The 20,925-nt window shown below is 49.6% G+C and overlaps 1 long non-coding RNA gene across 1 annotated transcript; it reads right to left on the bottom strand.

Annotated features, from left to right (window-relative positions):
* Window positions 1-2,648: 2,648 nt before the first annotated feature.
* On the bottom strand, window positions 2,649-6,475 carry LOC116452772. Its single transcript, XR_004243596.1, has 2 exons — window positions 5,392-6,475; window positions 2,649-4,438 (listed from the first exon to the last, which is right to left on the bottom strand). It is a non-coding gene; the product is annotated as an uncharacterized LOC116452772 (long non-coding RNA).
* Between the last annotated feature and the right edge of the window lie 14,450 nt (window positions 6,476-20,925).

Below are 20,925 nucleotides of genomic sequence, written 5' to 3'. Positions count from 1 at the left end.
CTGAGGCGGGAACAGCTCTCGCCCCGCCCCCTGTCCCACCCAGCCAATGACTGAGGGGAGTTCGGCTGAGGGGGGAACAGCTCTCGCCCTGCCCCCTGTCCCGCCCAGCCAATGACTGAGGGGAGTTCGGCTGAGGCGGGAACAGCTCTCGCCCCGCCCCCTGTCCCGCCCAGCCAATGACTGAGGGCGCTTTTCCCCGCCCGCCGGTTGGGCGGGAGCCGCTCCCCACTTGTCAATCAATGAGGGGGGTCCGGCTGAGGCTGGCACTTCCCCCTCTTCCCCTCCCCGGCCAATCACTCCCGCCCCTCCCTGCCTCGCTGCCACTGGCCCCTTGTGACTCTGAATTTTCCCCACCTGCCCCAGTCTGGACTGGTTTATACTGGTTTATACTCCCCCTCCCCAGGCAGAGGAGCTCCTGCGCCCCCCACCCCCCAGTGGGTAAAATTCACGTCACTAGAAGTTCGTGTCCACAAAGGAGACAGAGGAGTCCTGTAAAAGTCCCTTGATTTGGAGAAAGGGAGAGAGTCCATCAGGCGTGTGTCCAAGGGGGTCTCTCCCAATTAGTTGGAGCAAGTAGCCTTCTTTTCTCCTCATTTCCCGGCCGCATTTTCCCCTCCTTGCCTTTCCCTGTTGGGAGGTACTTGGAAGGTACTTGGGACTTCCTGATCTGCCTATCCATGTGCCCCTGTAAAACACATGATCCATGATCATTACAATTAGCTAAATCAATTGATTTATTTTAGTAAGCTTTACTAATTGGCATGCACTGCTGCTCAGCCAAAGTCATGCTAGTCCTGAACTTTGGGAAGAAGAACAAAGACTTTATAGGATTATGAATATTAATGTATTTGCCTAGTGTGGACAAAAAGCTAATTAGAGTCCCCCCAAACTCCCATCTCACCTCCCACAGACTCCCACAATGTCTCCAGTGATATACAGAAAAGACTCTGCTGCTGGAATATGTAGTAAAGTAGGTATGTTTATTCCAGCACTGGGACACACGGGGGATAGCTCCTCCAAAACCATGCGTGCCGACAGCTGCATTCAGCTTGGTATTTATCAGGTTACAAGTTCCATAGTCATTAAGTTTCCCAGTACACCTATACATATTCGTTACCTAGCTCCCCTTAGCCTCGCCTCCTATTACAATGAGCCCAAAAGTCATTTACATCCGCGTTGCGCTTGCGCAGTGTCGTCTGGTAGTTGTGGGCAGGGGTCTCTGGGACAAAATAAAGGGTCTTCCTCCTTCTGAACTTTTCACCTTGCTTCCCTGCGCATGCTCTTTATGTTCCTGGCCCAAGTCCAAACTTCAAGGCTGGTTTAAGTTAGTTTTAGGTTGAAAAACAGGATCTTTGGTCAAGATTCCTTCCCATTATCAATAGTCTTCTATCTTCTCATCCTGCTTTGGTAGGCACAATAAGTGTTGAGCAAGCTGTATCCGTTGTTTTTAACAAACAGCTTCTTAGCAAATCATTTAACCTCTGCTTCCCCCTCCTCCCCCTGATTCAGTTCCCCCTTTTCTATAGAGTTAGTAAATTCTTTTACGAATACACAAATTCTTTTTCTAATAATATTTTACAATAAGCATCCCTTAATGCTCTTCCGTGTGCATTTGACAAGGTAGTTAAAACTGATAACTTCTTTAGCACTCTGTATTTCCAAGCAAGCAACATAATAGACAGCACAAGGCAAGCACTCACCAAAATTAATAAAACAATTATGGGGTGACATAACGTATTCAGAATGCCAGTTGCGGTAGGTGACCACCCAAAAAGCACGTCCCACCAGTGTCCTGGGTTGCACTGTATTCTAGTACCATCCTCATGAGCTGTTGAAATCAGGTGGGGCAGTGTTTCCTTGCCTCCTCCCCCCAGACTATCTTTCTGTTAATGGCCTATCATTGTCCTGCCGAATGACTCAGAGATAACTCCCTCCGGACTATCTTCTGTTAATGAGCCTAATCAACACTTGGCCTCATGACTCATGACCCCATTGTGAGATGCTCCACCCAGAGGGAGGAACCAAGCATCCCATCCTGGATATAATCTGAGATTCTGAACACCAGAGACAACCTTTCCACTGCATTTCCAGAGGACAGGAGCTACACAGCCACCACTGGACCTTCTGAGGAAGAGCAGACCCTTTTTTCTACAGGATCACCGCTTCAGAGGACTGCAGCCACCATTCTGCTGGACTGTTACCACCACCCTGATTAACAGGGTGTCAGGTTGTATCCTGACTCTGTCAGTTTAACCCAGTGATTTCTGCCTTTATTTTTTTTCCCTCCTTTTATTTCCCTATTAAATTGTTATTCTGACTTGGTGTCTCCCACTGGTTTGTTTTCAAACTAGGACAACCAGTTATGACTTGCATCTTGTTTTACTCCTTGCAAGATTCTGCTTATTTCTTGTGTGTCATGATGGATGGTGACTAAGGTCTTTTTCCCATTCTTTCAGATTTCTTCTAAAATCTCAATTAGGTCCTGATGTTCCACTAATTGCTTTACTAATGTGAGGTCCATCCCAATAGGGGTGGGTAGCAATTTATGGTATATGGTGTAGTTAGACCTTATCAATTGATGAGACACAACCGATGCTAAATACGGTAAGTCACACCTAACAATCTTGGTAAAATTACAAATACAAAAATTAGAGTGATTCCTGGTGGCTACATTTATTTTACTGTCATCTATCATCATAAAAGTGCAGATAGTTCTTAAGCATACACAACCTTGGCCAATCTATACAAGTACTGGTTTTGGTGAAGTGTCTGGGTGGATCTCAAAGTGACACATGCCTTGTTCTGCATCAAGACATATGTCTCTGGCATCAAGTGTATTACTTGCTCAGATAAATCCTTGTTGTTCCCATGTGATGCAAGATTCTAAATTTACCGTTTGCCACTTTCCTCTCACCATCCGAGCCCATACTCTGTGTTCGGAGGGGTAAAAAACTGTCCCTTTATGGTTTAGTCCCAATGCGACAATAGGATGAATTACATCAACTGTGGCATTCCGTATCGTAAGCACGAAGGAGTAGCTATGTTAGTCATTGGGTCATAGGTGAAATTTACCAAGGTCCACCAGGATTGGAGCTTTCTTTCTAATTTAGTAGCATTGTCCCAAACAGCTCCTCGGATTTCAATAGGAAAAACACCTTCATTACCTTCTCTTATGATTAAGGAAGCTGCGGACTGCGTCCATAATTGAGCTTGTATGCAGCTAAGGGCTAATGAGACATTGTCCTGAGCTGTGCCAAGTGTGTTTAGTATCATTCGTGGTCCAGGTCACTGAATTTTGCGAGGTCTGGCAGTATTTTTGAGACTTGCCACTGGCTGTTTCCCAATGCTAATAGGGAAGATTGTAGGGGCTGTTTTAATTTGGTCAGGTCACTGGTTGCTGTGGCCAATTTATTCATCAGTATCTCTGAATCAATCCCATTTATGACTCCCAGTCCTGTTCCCAGCATGCCAGTCAGGTCTCTCCGCATTCTGCCCTTGAGGGGGCTTTGCTCCTGCAGCCAGGCTGTCCACCCTTCAAAGGATGTTTGAATTAAAGGGGAGCAGGCTGGTTGGATCTCAGAAATGTTAATTTGCATTAGTAGTTCTACACGCTTAAGAGACCACTCTGGATTAAACAGCAGTAATTGCTGGCCTGTGTTTCTCACTACATAAGGGCCAATCTCATAAACCTTTGGCTCAGATTTAAGTGATGTGACCTGGGTTTGGATCTGATTGCCAGAGTAGGTCGTAGTAGGCCTAGCCATGGCATTTATCTGGAATTTGAATGAGAGTCCATTACTGTCCTGGGCCCAAAGACAAACTACTTCAACGGTCTGTGCTAATGTAAAATTATACCAACAATCTACTTCACTTGAATGACTACAGATTTCATTATGTTTGTCTGTAGGAGTAGTTGAGACACTGATTTGGGTTGCTTTTTTATGAGTAGTTCCGTTAATCATTCAGCATCTTATTTTGATTTCTTCTCTTACAGTTCCCTGAAGTTGCCAAGTTTTTTGTTTTGTCCATTCTTGCTTTATATACACTTGGTTCCCATGCATGACCACAGTCAGCAGGTTAAAATCCTTTAAATCAGAATATTTCCCCAGGAGTCCAGTAAACTGCATAAAGGCTTGGGACCATATGTCTTCTCTCCTATGAATAACTTTTCAGCTTAAGGCTATAATTATGACTGAAAAAACCCCAATTTTCTGGGTTATACTTGTGTGCCACCGTAATATTTTCATTTTGTTTGGGTAAACTTCAAATTCAGTTCATCATCCCCAGGGGTCACTTTCCAAGGGGCCTCTGGAGCCTTCTTTACCCAAGTATGGTGAATCCATGCACTCTGCTCTCTGATCTTAATCGCGGTGTAAGTGATGAGAAGCACCTGGAATCATCCTCCCCACTGTGGTTCCAGAGGTTTTTCTGTAAGAGACTTAACATATACATAATCTCCAGGCTGAATGTCATGTACAGGACTGTCCAAGCCTCAACTTCGGGTTCCAGCCACATTTTTCAGTTTCTCTAAGCTGTTTGTCTAAAGCAATCATATAGGTGGTTAAGGTCTCCTCCCCAATTTAGGTAGATATTCCTTTCTGTACCCCATATGGTCTCCCATAAAGTATTTCGAAGGCACTTAGGTTTTTTTTTTAATTCTGGCCGTGGTCCAAATTCATAACAATGCAAGTGGAAGAGATTGGGGCCAGGGTAGGTTAGCTTCTTGCCCTAGTCTCACAATTTGCTGTTTAATCAAATGATTCATTTTCTCTACTTGGCCACTCAACTGGGGGTGGTATGGAGTGTGGAGTTCCCAATCTATGCCTAAATGTCAGCTGGTTTGTTGTACCGCCCTTGAAATAAAATGTGGTCCCCTATCTGAGGACATTGTGGCTGGAACTCTGAAGCGTGGTATTATTTCTTGTAGTAACGCTTTGGTTACTTCCCAAGCTTTAGCGGTCCTAGTAGGAAAAGCTTCTGGCCATCCTGAAAAAGTGTCTGTCAGCACTAGTAAATATCGATACCCCCCTTTTCTTGGAATTTCTGTAAAATCAATTTGCCACTGCTGTCCAGGCCCATGGCCCCTTCCAATTTGACCCATTTTTAGTTTGGGGGTATTTTTGGGATTAGTCTGAAGGCAAAGGTTACATTGTTGGGTTACCTGCACAATGGTTTCAAATAAATATCTAGCAATAATTTTCCCAATTTAGCAGTTATATAAGGCATTTGTTTCCCAATGTGTTTTCTGGTGCTCTTCTTTAACTAGTAACCATAGCAAATGGGAGGGAATAACCAATTTTCCTTCTGCAGTGATAACCCATCCTTCTTGGTTAAATGTTCCCCTTTCATCTTTAATCAATTTCTTGTCCCTTTTGTTCTATGTTGGCTTACCCTCTAGGGAAAGTTGTCCATCTGGGATCAAGGCTCCAGTTGTTGTTACCTCACTTTTTGCTGCTTCTTTTGCCTCTCTGTCCACCAGATCATTTCCTTCTTCCAGTTCTGAGCTCACCTTTTGATGTGCCTTGTGTGCATGATTGCTACCTTCTCAGGTAGCTGGACTGCTTCCAACAGCCACATTAGTTCTTGTGCACGTTTGATGTTCTTTCCCTGCGAATTTAACAGTCCTCTCTCTTTCCAAATGGCCCCTTGTGCGTGTACAACTCCAAATGCATACCTTGAGTCTGCATAAATGTTTCTTTTCTTTCCTTTTGCCATCTCTAAGGCACGGGTTAGGGCGATTATTTCAGCCTTCTGCACAGAGGTGTTTGTTGGCAGGGGTCCGGATTCTATCACCTCCCAGCAGGTGGTAACTGCATACCCAGCATGTCGCTTTCCACTGATGACGTAGCTGCTCCCATCAGTAAACCAGGTCTCTGTGTTGTCTGAAGGGGTATCCTGTAGATCCGGGCGGCTGGAAGAGGTGCCTTCGATAGTCTCCAGGCAGTTATGGCGTACCGGTTCCCCTTGATTTCCGCTGAGAAAGGAAGCTGGGTTGACAATGTTAGTTACCACTATTTCTACATCATCTTGTTCTACCATGATGGCTTGATATTTCAGGAGCCTTTGTGGGGAGAGCCAGTGCCCACCTTTCACTTCCAGCACCGCGGACACCGTGTGGGACACCAGCACAGTCATTTTCTGACCCAAGGTGAATTTGCATGCTTCCTGGATGTTTAGCACGACTGCTGCAACAGCTCTGAGGCACCCAGGCCATCCTTTGGCTGCTGCATCTAGCTGCTTAGAGAAATAGGCAACTGCCCATCAGTATGGGCCCAGGTCCTGTGCTAGTATTCCCTGGGCGATCCCTTGTTTCTCATGGGAAAATAGAAAGAATGGCTTACTCACGTCTGGAAGTCCTAGAGCTGGAGCTGACATGAGGGCATTCTTTAGCTGGCTGAAGGCCCGCGTGGCCTCCTGTTGCAGTGGGGATCCTGCAACACGCATATATCAAACCAGGAGTCCCGTGGAAAGGAAATATATACGGACAGACAGATTCTTGATAGCTGTTTCAGAGAGATGTTTATTTCTCCAGCCGCATGGCCGGAGCTCTGCCGAGGAACTGTTCCAGTCACGGGACCAAGGGTCCTTCTGCCCGCGCAGGGAACACAAACCAACCAATGGGAACGAGGCTGAGCAGGGGCAGGGAAACCCCGTGTCTATGCCCTCAGGGCCCCTCTCCCAGGGCTCCATGGCAGGGGAGGGACCCCAACACCTCACCCGTTTTATTTTAATAAAAGGAGAATGAAAACAACTGGATAAACATAACAAGAACAGTTTCAAAACAAAACAAGCCACCCTCCTGAGTCTTTAAATGTCCAATCAGATTCTGTGGAACATCTTAGGGCTGACAGAAGGGGGACAGAACTCTCTGAGCATGCTTTGTGGGGAAACTGAGGCAGGAGAGGGTTTAACTTCTTCCCTCCCCCTTTTCATCCCCCACTCGGCATTGGAAAGGGATTTTTGGGGAAACAATTGGCAAAAGCATGGTTTTGTGAGGGAAACCATGGATGAAAAAACGGATTAGGAATACACTGGGGGTAATAGGACATAGGGTAAAAGGGAAAGGTGGGATTAGGAAAGGGAGACTGTAGGGGGGGCTTATAATGGAGATATTGTCTAACATGACTACGATTTTTTGCGTATATACTGCCTTTTACAGGAACACCATCAGGCCCAGTGACCTGCGATGCTTGTAACCCTTTTCTACCTCGTATAATTTTGAATTCCACGACTTCTCCATCTCCCAAGCTTGGGATGCATTTTTCAAGGTTATTCTTTTTAATAGCAGTTCTATGCACGAATATGTCTTGCTGGTTGTCACACCTTGTTATAAAACCATAGTTTTGCTTAACATTATACCATTTTACTATCCCTAAGACCTTAGCTACTATGATCTTTTCCTTTTTCCGAGTGGCTGCTGTTTTCTGTCTCGCTGCATCTTTGCTCTCTCTTTCGGTCGCTCCCGTGTTGGAATTGTCGGGGCTGCTGGTGCCTGCGTGCTCTTCCCGGGGTCGCGTTTGGGGCTGCGTGGGCCGGGCCGGGCCGCGCCGCTCAGTTCTCCATGCGTCGCCTCCTCTGGTCGCAGCTTCGCTGCCGCTGCCAGGCGCTGCACCCACGTCTTGGCCGGGCCCCCGAGCGACGACCCCCCCGCGCCCTGCTCCAGCACGCCTTTCGGCTGGGCGCGGCTCCATTCCACCGCCACCTCCGCCAGCCGCTGCCCGCGCGCCGCCCCTCTCGGTCGGGTGTTCACGGGGCTCGCTCCACCATGCACTGCGTGGGGCCGTGCGGGCACCGCCGGGTCCCGCCGCTCCTGCCACGCCTCGCTCCACCACCGACACTGCGGCTCGCGTGGCTCCGCCCGCGCGCGGGAACTGCCTCGCTGCTGCTCGCAGAGCACTCGGTGCACGTGGCCTGGGCCGCACGGTCCCTGCACCAGGCTTCCCTTTGCCAGGACACAGCTGACATTGCTCAACAGTCTCGGTAACTAAATAATATTCACGAAAATATTCTTCCATCGGCATATATTTTGACTCCAGTATTAACTGTGTCCAAACGGTTTTCCAAAAGCCCTTGGTAAGAATTAAATCCCAAGAAACATAGAAAAAGTTCTTAAACAACCATGCCAGGAAGTGTTTCAGTTCTTTTTGAGCTTGAATCAAGCGAAAATTTACAAATCGTTGTTCAAGAATCATTTTAAGATAAATGTCCATATGCGGCTCTGAGAGCCAAGAGTCTTCCCACCGTTCCTCCATAGTTTAGATATGGAATAGCAAAGCAAAACCAAGAAGAGGAATCCAAAGTTTCCAGGGTTTACTCACACAAATCAGTCGCTTAGGGATCGGGGATCGTTCTGCTCACAATTCTCTACCATTATGTTGCAGTGGGGATCCTGCAACGTGCATATATCAAACCAGGAGTCCCGTGGAAAGGAAATATATACGGACAGACAGATTCTTGATAGCTGTTTCAGAGAGATGTTTATTTCTCCAGCCGCATGGCCGGAGCTCTGCTGAGGAACTGTTCCAGTCACGGGACCAAGGGTCCTTCTGCCCGCGCAGAGAACACAAACCAACCAATGGGAACGAGGCTGAGCAGGGGCAGGGAAACCCCGTGTCTGTGCCCTCAGGGCCCCTCTCCCAGGGCTACACGGCAGGGGAGGGACCCCAACAGCCTCCTTTGTCCACTGGAGATCTCTGCTTTCCTTTGTAATGAGCTCGTATAGTGGTTTCACGAGCAGCCCTTAATTGTAAATCCACAATCTGCACCATCCTGTCATCCCCAGAAAAGTCCGTAACTCTTTCACTGTCTGGGGTTTCGGGGTTTGGCATATCGCTTCCTTGGTTTCCCCTGTTCTGGTGGTCTTCTTGTCTTCTTTCTGGGCACTGGTTCTTCCAATGACTGAATCTCCTGCAAATCGTGCATTGGTCTTTACTTAGCCGGGGTGGGCCCTGTCTGGGGGGTCCTTGTCTGGGTTTTTCCCTATTTCCTTCCTTTACTACTGCTGCCAATTTCTTCATCCCTTCTTGTAACTTTCTTCTCGATTACTGAATACCCTCCAAGCTGCATCTAATAGAGTTCCCAGGTCCCTCCCCTCTGGCCCCTGAGGTTTTTGCAATTTAGGTCTGATATCTCCTGTCTGAGAAACAAAGATACCAGCTGTTGTACCCTTACCTCGGTCTCAAAATCCAGCCATGTGTTACAGTGCATTGCGTCCCTCAGACGATCCAGGAATTTGGATGGTGACTCGAAAGGACCCTGTCTTACTGCATACAAAGCTGACCAATTTAGGGTTTTGGGAATGGCCCTTTCCACCCCTTTTGCTATCCATTCTTGATAACTTTTTAATTTCTCTAATTCGGCTGTTCTATTAGGACTCCAGTGTGGTTCCTGGAGTGGGAAGTAATCTTTTATATCTAATTGTTGCGTTTTGTAATAGTCCTCTGCCAAGTCTCGAGCTGTTTTCAAAACTAACTGTCTCTCTGTCTCTGTTAGTCCACCCAGTAATAATTGTATATCAGCCCAATCTGGATTATGCTGTTTGATTGTAAGTCGCAAGCGCTCAGCGGTACCCGCTGGATCACTTTGGTAACTTTTGGCAACGTTATACCATGCATCTAGGTCAGCAGTAGAGAAAGGTACTCTAATCAACATTGTATTCCCATCAGGTGCCACTGCCTCTCTCAGAGGTGCCTGTTTCCTGGTTCGGGACGAGACAGGACTGCCCGGGGGAGAGGGGGTTGGCGTTGGTGTTCCTTCCGAGTCTGCATCCTCTTCCTGTCTCCTAAGGGGAGGCTTAAGCAAATCTGTTAGTTCATCATCATCTTGTCCCTGGGCTGCTGCTTGATAGACTTTGTCTGACCTTGTACATCTCTGATCTATACTGCATGACGAACAACACTGCTTAATTCTTCCTCGGCCTTTTTTATTTTCTTTTTCCAGAGCTAGCACCATAGGATCACTGGGGGGTTTGTTTCCACAATCTCTCTGCCATTCAGGGTGATTTCGGAGGGAGAAAAATGCATCAGTGTAAGAAACTTCTTCCCATTTACCTTCCCGTCTCAGAAACAGCATTAACTGGAGCAAGGTATTATAATCTAAAGTTCCATTAGATGGCCATTTTGCTTCCTTTTCTAATTTATACAGTGACCACCACTGGGTACAATATTTTATAAGGGTTCTTTTTATTTTCTGTGCCTCCAGCTCCTACTATCTCTTTCCAATGTGCCAAGATACAGCCCAGCGGGCTTGCTCTGGGAATTTCCTTACTTTGTCTGGTTCCCATCCTATTCAGAGTTTGAGTTTACTCAAATACCGTGCCACCCCTTTCGGGTCACCTGTATAGTGTTTAAGAAACTCTTTATAAATTCTCCTATGCCTTCTGCCAAGCCTGCTTTGCTGCAACTTGAAATTTCTTCAGAAGTCTTTACTATCTCCTCCCAATCTGTTTCTAGCACACTATTTTAGGAATGTGATGCTCCTTGCCACACAAAAGTTTCAACACAGAATGTTCCTTGCCTTCCCAACACTCTGGGCACAGATTTCTGCTTGCTAAATAAATAGAATTATAACATCTCCGACTTCCACAAAATCCGCACTGAGCTAAGACCCACAGCCGGTGTGGGGCTGGAGTTTTCTTACCCCCACACACACAAAGCAGGGAGTCCCTCCTATCACTCATGCAGATAGGACACATGAACAGAAAGAGTCGGGCCTATGCTTTTACCATATAGCTACTGAGGGATGGGGGTAACGACCTCCCTCCCTGCTTAGCCACTGTTGTTTCTATCTCCATCTCCTAGTTTTATCTCGCTTCCACCCAAATCCTTCTTCGCACTCTCTCACAGTTCTTTCCCAGTTTTCTTCCCGAACTTCCCAAATCTCAGGTACCAAATGTGACTTTCCACACACAATCTTTAAAATCTCAGGCTCAAAATCAACTTCATTAGAGTACCCCTGATAGCACTGAGAACACAGGCTCTGCCGCCTGGCAGAAGATTAGTGCCACCTTCTCTTACAAACTTTACACTGTATTAATACCCATGCAACATGCCACCCTCTTGTTGAATGAAAAGTTCTGACGCATGCACAAAAACAAGCTATTCCACATACTCTTTCAAGCCCTAAATTCTCTGCTGCTGGTTGTTCCCAATCAAGAGTCACTAATCTTCCTGCAGAGGTTCTGTATATTCCCTCTAAAGGGACTCGTTTGCCTCTCGTCTCTATCCAGTGTCTTATTGGATTTATAAATTCCCACAAATCCAAACCGAACCACTGAGGGGAAGGGGTTCTCCCAGCCATGATTCCAAATCCAACAAGCAAGCACCTCCCCAAACAAATGCTTCAATATCACACTCTCAAACAACACACGGCAACATGCCCACCCAAGATTTACAAACAAATAGGCGAGCTAATATACAGCCACATACACATGAAAGCAATCCAACAACAACCAATATCCACACAGACATATAAGCAACACAACAACATTCAAACCAGCTACTAGTAGCAAAAATGTTCACAACACTCACTTGTAATAGCTTCAGGGTCCCGCTTACATTTTCCCGACATGGTGACAAGCTCCGGAGGGGCCCCCCCTTTTTGGAATCACCCGATCCGCTCTCAGGATCACCGGCAGCCGCTCTGTCGGTCAGTGATTCCCCCTTGCCGGCTCCGGTAGCCGGTTGCTCGTAAGCCCCACCTTTACCCTCACAGGGACTACACTGTGCGCGGGACGTCTCCTCGCGGCTTACCAGCAGCCCTGGCCATGCGTACGACTCACAGGCACCCTAAATGCAAAGCATACCGTTTATCCGCAGTTTCAGCAGGTTGTTGTCTGTCCGCCGCAGTGAGCGAGCCGAGGGGCGGAGATCCTCCAGGAAAGCCCTGGGGCGTGCCTAGGACATCCGCTCCTAAGCCGATCCTGCAGCTGGACAGAGTTTCTCCTGGCTGCTCGCCAAAATGATGAGCGGGAAAGACTCCACTACTAAATAAGTAGTAAAGTAGGTATGTTTATTCCAGCACTGGAACAGCATGGGGGAATAGCTCCTCCAAAACCATGCGTGCTGACAGCTGCATTCAGCTTGGTATTTATCAGGTTACAAGTTCCATATTCATTGTTTCCCAATACGCCTATACATATTCATCACCTAACCCCGCCCAGCCTCACTTCGTATTATAAGGAACCCAAAAGTCATTTACATCTACGTTTTGCGTGCGCAGTGTTGTCTGTTGGCTTTGGTAAGGGTCTCCGAGGGTCTTGTTTCGATGAAGTCAGGAGTCTTCCTCATCCTGAACTTTTCACCTTTCCTCCCTGTGCATGCTCTTTATACCCCTGGCCTGAGTTTAAGCTTCGAGACTGGTTTGAGCTAGTTTTGGGCTGAGCACAGGATGTCTGTCCGAGACTCCCGCTGCCCTTATCAGTGGTCTCTTATCTTTTCTTCCTGCTCTGGTATGCTGACCAAGCTAGATGCATTGTTCCTAACAAACTAATTCTTCTGCTTCCCATCCCCCTGATTCAAAACTACTCATATTTATTCAAATTTACTCCATTTTCATCAGTTTTGTTTAAATTCCTGACAGGAATGAGAAGTCGTCTTTACAAACAAACTGTGGGCCTGCTGTACATAAAGCCAGATACTGAGAGGTAAAAGAAGCAATGGGAGGAACCAAAAATTCCATAGGAATTCCACTAATTGACACGGAGTGTTACTCACTCAAGACTGCCTTAAATCCCTGGACTTAGAGAAAAAGAACAGAAACACAAGGCAAAAGAAAACAGGGGGGAGGGGGGGAGAGGGAAGGGGAGAGTACACATTGGAAGGGAGTCTGTTCCTAGGCAATTCGGGAAGTCTGTACCTCTCAAGTACCTCAGCCAACGGGGAAAGACAGAGGGAAATGTGGCCAGGAAATTAGGATAAAAAGGAGGCTGGATCCTCCAACAACTTGAGAGATCCCACAGGAAATGGCCATGATCTCTGCCTTTATGCAAATAAAGTAACAGGGTTTCTTTGTCTCCTTTTTGGACATAAACCTCTGGTGGCTTTGGATTAGTTTTCCTGACATTCCAAAGGGGTTTGGGGTCTTTTTTGGGTCCTTCTGGAGCGTCCCGTCCTGTCGTGACTCCGCCCAGCCAACCCCTGAGGGGACGTTTTGCTGAGGCGGGAACCGCTGGCGCACACCCACGCCCTCCCCTGGCCCAGCCAACCCCTGTGGGGAGTTTTCCCCGAGCGCGGTTTCGGCAGGAGCCGCCCCTCCCTTCTCAAGCAAAGCGGTGCGGAGGGGGGACTGCGCGACGGCAGCTGAAGCGCTTGGGAGCCTCCGAAACGGCGGGCGGGTCCCCTCAGGCCGCCCAATGTTCCTCCCCTCTCCCTCTCTTGCCGCCATTTCCCCCCCGCCCCAGCCCGTCCCTCACGGCCACCGCACTCTGATTGGCCGTCGCCGTGAGGCGCGCTGCGCTCCCATTGGTTCAGCCCTTCCCGCGCCTCCGGAGCCACGCGCTGATTGGCCGGCGGGTGAAGAAAGGGGCGGCGCAGAGCGATCAGGGCAATCCCAAGCACAGACTCGGGCTGGGCAGAGAATGGATCGAGAGTCGCCCTGGGGAGAAGGACTTGGGGGTGTTGGTGGATAAAAAGCTCAACGTGCCCCAGCCCCTTGCACTGTCACCCAGAAACCCCCTATGTCCTGGGCTGACCTCACAGCGTGGGCAGCAGGGGACAGGGGGATTCTGCCCCTCTGCCCTGCTTGGCTGAGATCCCACCTGCAGAGCTGCCTCCAGCCCTGGGGTCCAACATCAGAAGGATGTGGAGCTGCTGGAGTGAGTTCAGAGAGGCTGCAGAGATGCTCCAAGGGCCGGAGCCCCTCTGCTCCGAGCCGGGCTGGGAGAGCTGCGGGTGTTCAGCCTGGAGAAGAGAAGGCTCCGGGGAGACCTTAGAGCCATTTCCAGTGCCTAAAGGGGCTCCAGGGGAGCTGGGAGTGGGCCTGGAATGCCAGGACAAGGGGAATGGCTTTCCATTCCAGAGGGCAGGGTTAGAAGAAATTCTTCCCTGGGAGGGTGGGGAGGCCCTGGCACAGGGTGCCCAGAGAAGCTGCCCCATGCCTAGAAGTGTCCAAGGCCAGGTTGGAGGGGCCTTGGAGCAGCCTGGTCTGGTGGCAGATGTCCCTGCCCATGGCCGGGGGGGGCATAGGATGAGCTTTGAGGTCCCTCCATCCCAGACCAGTCGGGGATTCTATGCTGAGGTGAACCATCACGCTAGGGATGGCAAATCCAGGGGGTGCCAAGCTGCCATGGCATCATGTCCATTGGGTGGTCCCTGACAAGGTCAAAGGGCAGCTCCTGTGGAGACCAGGTCATCCAGTTGGGCCAAGACTGCAAAAGTGGGATGCCATCACTCGGTGCTGAAGGCTCACTGCCAGGTGCCCTGACCCTTGAGCAGCTGTAGAAAGTGGAGGCTTACGTGCCTTCAAGGCAGGGTAGCCTGAGCACACGGCTTCTGTCTCTCCTGCCTGTGGGTCTCCCCTGTCTGGGCAAGGGATGCAAGCTGAGCTGAGGCTGGACGTGACATCAGTGCGTGGCACATCCGTCAGCCTCAGGGACCGTAGAAATGGGGGGTGGCTCCCGCCAGGAAGATGCATCGCTGCCACTCACTGTGACAGACAACATGGAGAATAGAAATTTTCGGTTGCAAAATAGAGCTTAAAGACTAACTAGCAAATTAGATAAAAGAATGTAAAAGTACACACACAGGATGCTAAACAGAGCTGAAAGCAGTGGATAAAGAGATAATAAGGAACCTAAGTGGGATTTGTGACAAAGTTCTGTAACAAGGAACACCAGTGCACGCCCTAAGAGAAGTTCAAGGCAAGGTCACTTACAATTTTGGGGGCTCTCAGCAAATACGATCACCAGAGACCCCTTTAGATAACCCTCTAAGACCATAAAAGGACTTCCAGTAAGGGGTAGAGGTGGGTAAATTAGTTCTAGGAACGTAAGGTTTATGTATTAGCCAGGAAGTACCTTGTAATGAATGTGTATGATCCTGACGGAATAAACAGCCGGTGTAAAGTTTCATGACACACATCTGCTTAGAGGAGACAGCCTCTGCATGTAAATATTAGTCGTTAATCAACAGTAATACCGGCTCCAGGGAGGATCAGTGCGTGCTGTCACCACAGCCTGGCCACTTCCTGCGCCTGATCCAGCAGTACTGAGCCCGCTGGCTCGGGCAGTTTGCCATTCACTTCGCTGCTCACTCGGTCCATACCTCGCCAGCCCGGCTGTAAGGAGACTGTGTGGCTGTTGAATGTTTTGCAATGTCAGGCAGCACCGTCCCTGGTCCCCCATTATTCACAGAGTCCATCAGGTCGGCCAGCCACGATTTCCCCGTGGTAAATCTGTGCTGGCCGTTCCCAGTGCCCTTCCCTCGCAGTTGCTTGAAAGGGTGTCCAGGACCATTTGCTCCATCACCTTCCCAGGGATTCCAAAGGAGCTGATTAGCCTGTAGTTCTTCAGACCCTCCTTTTTTTGTGCCCATCTTTAAGACTGGTGTAACACTCTTTGCTGTTCTCAGGAACCACCTTCAATGGCCAGGCTTTTTTGAAGATGACAGACAGCTCCTGTAGCTTCCTCTGGTCCTCACACCTGGTGGATGCCTGGCTCAAGAGCTCCCTGACTATTCTCCCCCTCCCCTACTGCTTCCACAGCAATGTCTGTTCACTCCTTCTGGATAACTTGATTCTTCTTCCACAATGTTTTCTTCCACATTCGTCCTTTCTGAGATGAGGTTGATCACAAGTTCCCTGCTCAGTTGATCTCCTGTCAGCCAGGGCTGTGATTCTGCTTTTCACCTTGCTAAGTTATCTTATTCTAAATTAGGCCCTTGTGAGAAACAGAACTCACTTTTCAAAGTTGGAAAGATTTAATAAGGGACAAAGTCAACAAAGGCAAAAGGTAACAGCGCTGGGTGCAGAGCCACAGCCAGAGGCACGCAGTCAACAGCAGCAACCCCCCTTATATACCCCTGGGTATTGCATCAGCTAGTTACATATTTATAAATAATTTTTCATATTAAAACCTTTTCTGAACTAATTAACATGGCTCCTCGCCTGTCCCACCTTTTTAGAGCGTGTGCAGTTGTCTTTGTCTAGAGCAGTTGTTACTTTTCCATACATTCAAGAGGTTTCGATTCCCTCACTGCTTAGATGTTATCCAATTACAACCATCCTCCTACCTCAGTACAACCTTCCTGTTAAAAATAGCTCTAAACCCCAGTGAAAGTCAACACCCAGTCTCCTCCCCTCATAACAACAGAACCACTCTCACGGAGCCAACATTACAATGCACAACCCATCTGCAAAAGCCAACACTATCAAATGTACTTTTCACAGCCTCAACCCCTGACCTTCTCATCCTCAGGCAGTTCTTGAGCATTTCCAGGATCAAGAACTCCTTCCTCCCTCCTGTCAAAGGTCATAGGAAGATGAGTGCATTATCAGCTGGGCAAGTTTCAACTTCGATCACTCATCATTAATGGAAAAACTGATCTGGAAGGGAAAGGAGCTCACAGAATCACAGTTTCAGCCCTTGCCTAGGAATTGTCCCTGATCAAGCCATATAAGCCCACAAACCAGGGACTTATATGGCTTGAAGAACAGCCTTCAAATGATCTCTACACCCCAGCTTTTACCTCCCTCAGAGTGCTCCTTCCCACAGTATGTCACACCAGCCTGGCACAGCTGCCATGCAGGTGACATCCACTGTCACCAACAACAGGACCACTTTTGCCACTAGTCAGAGTGAGCATGGATCATTACATTTTTTCCCACATGAGATATGGAACAGAAATCCCTGTAAATCGTGCCAAATCTTTCTGAATACGTACATACAAGCAAAGACACCTTGCACCAAATCTACCTTCTTGGATCCCTGGTGATCAGGGGCATGAAGTCTAGTGCTGTACCCCGGAGGACAGTGCTGAGTGCAGTCCTTTCTGACACCTTTGTTAGTCATCTGGGTGATGGGGCAGGCTGTGCCCTCCCACAAAAGCGGGGGAGTGGCTGATACGCCAGAGAGGAGTGCTGCCATCCAGAGGGACGACAGTTCAACGAGGGTGACAGTTCAATGACGAGTGCTGAGTCCTGTCCTTGGGGAGGAACAACCACAGGCACCCGTATCTGCTGGGGGCCACCCAGTTGGAAAACTAAAGTTTGGCAGGGTCCTGCTGGACACCAGGATGCCCATGAGCCAGAAATGTGCTCCTGCAGCAATGCAGAACAGCGTCCTGGGCTGCACTGGGAGCTGTGTCACAGCCGGCGGAGGGAGGGGATCCTTCCGCTCTGCTCCACACCAGCGAGGGCAGCCCTGGAGTGCTGGGCCCAGAGCTGGGCTGCCCAGTACAGGAGACAGGGACAGACTGGAGACAGTCCAGCACAGGGCCATCAAGGTGATGGAGGGACTGCAGCATCTCTGCCATGAGGAGAGGCTGAGAGAGCTGCGACTGCCCAGCCTGGAGCAGAGCAGGCTCAGGGCATCTCCTCCCTGTGGACAAATACCCGGGGGGAGGCTGCAGAGGGGATGGGGCCAGGGACAGCCCCAGGAGCCACGGGCACAGACTGACACATAGGAGGGGCCCTCCGAGCTCAGGACACACTTCTGCACTGGGAGGGTGGCCGAGCACTGGTGCAGGTGCCCGGGGAGGTGGTGGAGTCTCCATCCCTGGAGAGACTCAAAAGCCACCTGGACACATCCTGGGCAGCCGGCTCTGGGTGGCCCTGACGGAGCAGGGGGCTGGGCAAGGTGACCTCCAGAGGTGCCTCCAGCCTCCCCCAGCCTGAGATTCTGTGACTCGGAGAAAAAACAGGTTGCAGTTTCCTAAGGACAAATGGAAAAGCTCCACACATGGCAGGATTCTCCTGCCCTCACCAAAGTGGTTCATGTCACGTGTCTCCCATCTGCAGATTCCTCCCTGGAGTGAGGATGCCCCTCAAGGTCACTCCTTGAGGCTGACAGAAATATTTGCCCATGGTCACTGGTTTGGGTGAGAAGCATCAATCTTTAATTAATAATAGGTTTTGCTGGCTTGAATATAACTGCTTCCATGTTGCTTCAAATATAATGCACTATAGTGGAAGTTATAGTTCTCTGTACTGGGTAGTCAAGAACTCTGATAAAGATCTTTTCATTTAATCATGATCATTTTATTTTTCTATAAATCACTTTATTTTCTATAAATATATCCTTCATCCTATGGAACACAGTTGTAGAAAGGTTCAATTACACCTATTATCCTACAATCCTACAGTTACACCTGCAATCCTTTAAACATAAACTATGGACAAAATCTGAGGCTACGACTGCTGCAACGACTACACCTATTATCCTACAACCCTACAGTTACACCTGCAATCCTTTAAACATAACCTATGGACAAAATCTGAGGCTACGACTGCTGCAACGACTACACCTATTATCCTACAACCCTACAGTTACACCTGCAATCCTTTAAACATAAACTATGGACAAAATCTGAGGCTACAACTGCATCCAGCTGCACCCTGGCTCCTCTCTGACAAGCCTAGGAAGTAAGGAGGTCCTTGTGACTCAACGGGAGCATCTCCTGCCTGCTCCCTGCACAGCTCTCCAGGTTGTCCTGCCGGTCTCGGGCCAGCTGTGACTGCAGCAAGGACACCTGAAAGAGGCAGAAAGCCCAGCTCAGTCAAGCCCACGCGGGCAGGAGCATCCGCAGCCCCACGGTACCGGCTGTGGGGGCAGACACAGCCTCCAACTCCAGCCCTCACCAACACTCTGCCCCTGGGGAAGGGGAAAGGAACAGGCTCCCACACTGCCCCTGAACAGAGCTCAGATGATCAACAAGTCCAGTTCACGGCTGGCAAACCCTTCCCTCCTACAACCCTCAGCCACCACAGGTCTGGGAGAGAGAGTTCCAACAGGATTTAGGAACCCAGCTCTGATTCCCAAAGCACGCATTCGGGCCACTGACCCCTTTCTCCACGGGCTGTGCCTCAGCACGAGGGCTGCAGCTCCCCTGAGCTACTGGAGGACTCTTGTCTTTCAGAGGTTGATGCATTTTGCTGGTCAGACTGGGAGACAGGCAATGTAAAGTAGTGTGGGGGAACACCCTCCTAAAAGTGCTGATTCTCCTCCCTTCAGGTTCCACCTGCACGTTGGATGGGAGAAAGGGTCACAGAAACCTGTCAGCAAACATGGGGCAAAAGGACCTCTGGACATCAAGGCGAGGAGATCTCTGCTCAGAGACCCTCAATTGCACCAGACAACACTGGGGGCAAAGAGCTCTCGCTGGGGGCTGTGCAGGAGAGGCCAGTGTGTGTCCGGGGACACGGGGCCAGGGAGGGAGGCAGCGGAGTGAAGGTGCCTTTGTGAAAGCCATGGGCTGCCACAACAGAGAGAACAAACAAAAGGGTGCGCCCACAGCAGGGACAGGGAGAGGCAAGGAAACAAGCAGAGGACTCCAGAGCACTGCCTGGGCACACGTGTCATGCTCCAGAGGAGCCTGAGGCTCTGCAGAGGCAGCGAAAGCCCACTTTACCTCAAAAGTTCTCCTGAGCTCACGCTTCTCTGGCTTGTCGTTTGCTGCTGCTGCAACCTGGTCCCGCACACATTCCACACCCTTCCTGGAGCGCTCTGACAGCCGCTTCCCTTCTGCTCCAACAGCCTGCTGGGTATTCAGAGAGGAGATGATTCCCTTATTTCAAACACCACAAGAGCTGTCCCTCAGATATCTCCATCTCAGCAAGCATCCTCAAAGCTCCAGCAGTGCAGCTGCTCTTCAGCCCTCGCTACAGAACTCTGCTCACTTCAGTCCATCACTCTGCTCACCTGCTCCATTCCTTTCCACACCAAATCCAACCCCCACCTGTTGCCTCCCCTTGCCTGGGCACGGGAGAAGCAATTCCCCATGCCCAGCTTTTGGCCTGGAGCTGATTTGAACAGCAGCTCCAGAGCTGCATCAGTCGTTCCAGGCGTGCCAGCAAACAATCTGGCAGCCAATGGTCTCTGGCTGGAGCCAGGCAGACACACAAGGCTGCCTGCTGCAGCCCGGGCTGCTTTGCCCAAGCAGGCCTAGACTGACAGGGATCTAGAATCCCACCTCTTCATGGGAAACTTCATTGGAATCACTGAGAGACGTTGACGTGGACTGAAGATCAATGCCAGTGCCTACCTGGGGATGACTCTTTCCCTTCGGGATGTCCAAGTGTTTCTTCAGAGCCTCTTTGGCAATTTTACCCTTGGCCAGTGGAGCACACAGGACTTGAGTGTTCCCACTGCCTTCTTTCAAAGCAGCAGCCATATGCTCCAACTCTTCCTGTTTTCTTTCATTTTCAGTGTCCAATTGTTGCGTAGTTTCCTTTCTTGGAATTTCAGGTGTTTTCATTTCATTCTTCTTTTTCAGATCTCTCATCTGCTCCTCGTACAGTTCCCGTTCACGCTGCCAAAACAGGGAGGTCACTCATTCCCTCTCTGGGTTTGCTTTTCATACCAGATCGGGACTCCTGCCACAGGCAGGCAAAGGCTGCCCCTCTCTCTCTGCCTCTCGGGATGCCTCAGACCTTTGCTGGGGCCACCCTTGACGCTGAGTCTTTCCCAGCTCACTCAGCCAGTCCCAGCTCCCTTTCTGCCCTTCCCCGACCTCTTGCAGCTCCACTCGAGTGTTCCTTTGGGGAGCAGCTGCCAGAACTGCAGCCAGGATTCCAAGCCCATGCTAAGAAGGATTTAGGCAGTGCCTAAATGAGGATGTGCTCTCCATCAGGGAGAAAGGGAAGAGCAAACACCCCCAGCAATTCATTCCCTGCAGTTGGGCTGACAGGAGTGGTTTTTGAGCTCTCCTGTGTAGAGTTTCCATGGCACCATCCCCAAGAGCCCCACTGCCCTCTCTTGGAGCAGCAATGGCC

The sequence above is a fragment of the Corvus moneduloides genome, chromosome 17, assembly GCF_009650955.1.
Source record: "Corvus moneduloides isolate bCorMon1 chromosome 17, bCorMon1.pri, whole genome shotgun sequence".
In the NCBI taxonomy this organism is placed as follows: Eukaryota; Metazoa; Chordata; class Aves; order Passeriformes; family Corvidae; genus Corvus; species Corvus moneduloides.
The sequence above is the reverse complement of the archived record's forward strand: the minus strand, read 5'-3'. Positions and strand labels throughout refer to the sequence as shown.